Genomic DNA, 5,000 nt, shown 5'->3' with positions numbered 1-5,000 from the left:
GCCATCCAAACTGGTGTACAGCAGACCGCAACTGTGAAAGCGCTGTTGGCGCGTGGCAGACGTTTGTCTCCTTCACAGCTGGCAAAAAAAATTATGTCACCGGTCAAACCCTGTGAGTAGGAGTGTAAATATAGAATTTTACTTACAACAGTTATACATGTATTCATTTATTGTCATGCCAAACTTGTCCACTTGGTTTTTTCCAGATCCATTCCTGCAGTCCACTTTACCTCCTCCGGCAGCAGAACCCCCAGCCAAACATTTGGCCCGAAAGCAGCTTTTTGCTACTGGTAAGTAAGCAACATCTTACATATGTTTGTCTCCATGTATTGATTACAGTAATAGTTCTAACGTTTGTGCTCCAGGCACTTCCATTCCCACTGCTGAAGATGATGATGATGAGGAGCTGGTATTTGCTGCATCACAATGTGAAGCACAGCTAAGTACAGGTGTGGCATATGACACAAATGCAAATATTATAAGAATGTTTTGTGGAAACCCACTGAGAATCATTGTTTTTGAAAAGAAATAAATAATTGTTTTTTAAACATTTTTTGTTTACAATACAGAATTATGTGACATCATGGCTCAAGCGGGAGGCATTCTTTGAGTGCACTTCTTCCAAACCTTAAGGATGTTCAAAGGTGTCAGTGTATTTATTTGCGTTTCCAATCTGACTAAACTTTACTAAACAATCACTAGATCATTTTTTCACACCGCTTGCTCTTCTCATTCACTCTCCCTGAGCAGACAGGATGGTGGAGATTCATTGTTTTTCCTTATTGTGTCTGTGTGCATGCTTCATGTCTGTGGGGATCATTACTTTTTTTTTACTGAATTCATCACAACTCATTTTCCTTACCCCATTCCATTCCATCTAATCCTCATTCTCAAAGAGCTATATTGATTCCATTTTCCTTAAATCAATAAAGTGTACACTGTTCTTTGCTTCATGACACTAATACCATTTTTATTCACTGTTATTCCTAAATATAATGATAGTTATTATTAATACCAATTATTATTGAAATTACTGCTTTGCCGGCTGTTTGTGGGCTGCATTAATGACATATTCCTATCCAACTAAACAGTCATCCTTAAATTGTTTATGTTACTGTTCACTCAGAGGCCAGTGCCGGTCCGTCTCCATCAGCGGAAACAGCACAGACACCAGCTTTTCCTCATCATCAGCCACCAGCTGAGCTTCCTAGTCACTGGAAAGATCATCTACCACCTTTCCAGCATGAGTGGATCCGGAACACACTGTTTAAAGCCAACGTGCGAACTGGAAAGCCAGAAATAGTGTCCCAGCTGAAGCTTTGGTGGTATCCTCCTCAGCCACCTTTAATAAACACCCAGCCACCCGCCTCACCTGACCTCTTCTTCTGTCGGCCCATTTTCTTATGGATGCCGCTAAAGATGTGGTTGTTTCCTCTTGTCTGCGTTCGCCCAGATTGTGGTAAGCACAGACTTACAGCGGCAGGACTTTACCGTACCGTGCGCAAGGTCTTGGACATTGATGGGTGGTATGACCTTGCCACCGAGTATCTGGAATGCAAACGCTGCAAAAAGAAGTATCCAGCCTGGAACGAGGACATCTTAGGACAGCTGGATATGGGCCACCGCAGTCAGTTTCCAGCTTTGCTGACATACAGGTAATTCATAATGACAATCACTCATTATAAGGCGCTTTTATTTGCGTTTGCATTTGCATGATTATACTGTTGTTTCCCTAGATACTCATGTGACAACCGGGTGGTGAGGATGATGAGGGAGAGGACACTGGGCAACAGTGTGACTCAGCTCTACAAGAAGCTGATGGAACAGCACAGTGAGACATGGACACAGCGTGTCCTGCAGTACCTGACTGCCTGTGAACCATTCACACGGTCCTCCCTTGTGCAGCCTCCTGTGTTTGCTGAGCCTCCCCTTTTACCTGCCCTACCTAAACCTAAGTGGCTGTTAGCTGTGTACGCCAGGGATGTTCTGGGGCGACTGGACGAGGTCAAGGCCAAAATAACATCTGTATTTGGCTGTGTTCTCAAGATGGACTCCACAAAAAAGGTATCAGAGCCCTGTTTATATCCAGAAATTGTCCAGATATGGATATGTGTGTGTACATAATGAACAGTTATGAGTTTTTATTTTGTTTAATAAAATTTTTTTTTTTCTTCAATAGGTCACAAAAAAACTTGCTGGTGCTGCTTCAGGAACAGCTGCCTGGTGCACAAATGTTGGTAACGAACACGGCCAAGTCCTTGTCTCTGTCCTTACAGCCGCCGAGGGACGTGCACTGGACCCCATGGCAGCTGGCCTGATGAAACGCTACCGAGAGGCAGGAGAGGCATCCCCAAAGGTGATGTACGTGGACAGAGATTGCTGCAGTCAGCACGGCCAGTCTCAGGTGAAGGCCATGTTTTCGGAGTGGGATGAGCTTGAAGTGCGCCTGGACATCTGGCATTTCATGCGGCGGTTTGCTGCAGGTGTCACGACAGAGGCTCATCCGCTCTACGGGATCTTCATGGCACGTCTATCCATGTGCATATTCCAGTGGGATCCAGAGGATGTGGCTGCTCTTCGCCGTGCTAAGGAGGGTGAGCTGGCAGAAAAGAAGACTGGCTACATCTCAGAAAAGGCGGTCAGTGCTCGCATTAACCGGAGGGAGTTGGCACTTCACTGCCGGAGGAGGACCAGGGGAGAGGAGGAGACCACCTCATTGATTGGGTCACTGATCGATCAGTTTGACAGTGCGGACGGGAAGGATACTCTGGGAGTTCCTCTTCTGAACCATGAACGGATCCAGCAGATATGGAAAGAACAGCGGAAGCATGTACGGTGTATCCAAGACCCAGAGCACTTTCCACTCTACATAAAGAAGGGGACACTGAAGAAAGGCGGTGTGGAGCTGTGCTGCTACAGGTGTGCTCGAGGCTCTACCTCCTTGGAGTCATTCCACCTCCACCTGAACCGTTTTATTCCAGGTATTACATACATATAGATTAGTCATTTTTCTGCTGTAACTGCTTCCATTACGTTAGAGTAATGTCACACTAATAAATGTCACACTTTACTTTAATATTACAGTTTTTTTCTGATGAAGCATTGACAAAGCTGTCTTGCCTCACAAGTTACTTTTAACTCTGGTTATAACGACAATAATTTTTGCATGTAATTACATAACTCTATTACATGTAACCAGTTACTTCATAGCACCCCATGCGTAGTAAATATCTTGTACATATGTGATATATAAAACCCTTTTTTATTTATTTAACTTTTAGGAACCAGTGCCAGTGATGCACATTTTCAGGCCTATCTCCTTGAGGGCTTGATGCGTTGGAATGATGATCGGATGGAAGATGCCATAAAAGGATCGTCCTCCATCCGGTCATATGGCAGTGCCATGAGAGAGGCTGTGGACCAGCTTAGCCAGACAGTCTTTGGGAAGCCCTGGGATGGACGCTATCGTCCTCCTGGAGCATATACAGGCAAGACAATCATTAATTTGTTATTTTGTAATACTCTACTAAGTTATCTATTTAGCCTTAAATGTACTAAATATTAAGAATAGATTTTTTCCATTTTATTCTTAGGAGAATTACTCGGAATAGAGTATCTTTACAGCCAGACCGGCAAAACACTGACTCCAGTGCTCCAGAACCCAGAGGATGAAGACAGGCTGGTGGAGAAAATTGATGACCAAGACCTGGAAGATGAGGGGTTTGAGGAAGAGATCACGGAGGACATCACAGTTCCAGTGCTGTACGAGAGCCCCTCATCTTTGCTTCAGCCTCAGTCCCCAACATCACTAGCTGAAGTATCAATGGCTGACGTGTCATTGGCTGAGCCATCCACATCTAGAGAAGGACACCAACTTGCCCCTTCAGTGTTGTCACAGCCATCTGACACTGGAAGCAGTCTCTCTGACGAGGCTCAGGTAAGACACTTTAAGGGCTTTATTTAATTTCAATCACGTATTTCACATATATTAACAATAATCTGAATTTACTAGGGAGCAGTCATTGGGCCTGATGGCATCGCTGGGTGGGACAAGGTCCAGGATCTGGCTGGTTACCTGGTTGGTCTTCGTGAGGCTCTTTACCTCACTGACCTGCAGGTGACAGAGGCCATCCAGCTGTGGACAGCTCTCCATGACACAGACAAACAGCGGGTCAACTATCAGCCTCGACATCAGCCTCAGCTGACACATGGACGCTTTAAGGCACCGAAGCGGTCCGGAGTCACACCGGGTGTGGAGAGTGTAAAACGGTGTCTGATTGGACATCCCGGGGGACCAGCACAATGGCCCAGCACCAGCCGCTTGGTTGAGGCCATTTGTACAAAGCTGTGTGCTTTACACAAGTCGCCGACCAAGAAGGCTGGGGTTTGCACCCCCAGGTGGTCCAAAATCCTCTCGGATTACCACCACATCCGAGAGCTGGTGCTTAACAATCGCAGGCTGATGGATGAAACAATGATCCAGCTGTTTGAGCTAAACCAGAAGACACTCATTCAGTGGTAAGCAAGGTACATTATTTTCTTTAAATTAACTGAATACTTTTATAAACATTTATATAATACTGTACATGTAATTTGTTTTCAGGTTTCAACGGCAGCAGAAAAACCAGGAAATGAGTGTCCTTGCTCAGGGACTGACTTCACCTGACCCAATTGCTGTGGCTGATACACAGCTTCCTCCACCGAGGGAAAAATTGGATGAAGCGGCATCAACCTCAGGCCCAAAACATACATTTATCCTTCCGCCAAATCGAGAAGGACAGGCTCCTCTTCTGCGCCCAGGTCGACGGCCCGCTGCTGCCACCACCATGGTGTGCCCCATTGCACCTGCCCCCACAGCATCAGGAGTTGTGCAGCCCATTTCAGCAACTGGGTCATTGTCACTAGTCCTTAACCCAGACATGACCTTGTCAATGGTGATTCCACCTTCTGGTGCTTCAACATCCGGTGCAGGCCCAGCTCCACCTTCTCCTGTGTCTGCT

This window comes from Pimephales promelas, chromosome 24 (assembly GCF_988280905.1).
Source record: "Pimephales promelas chromosome 24, fPimPro1.hap1.1, whole genome shotgun sequence".
Lineage (NCBI taxonomy): Eukaryota > Metazoa > Chordata > Actinopteri > Cypriniformes > Leuciscidae > Pimephales > Pimephales promelas.
Note: the sequence above shows the minus strand (reverse complement) of the source record.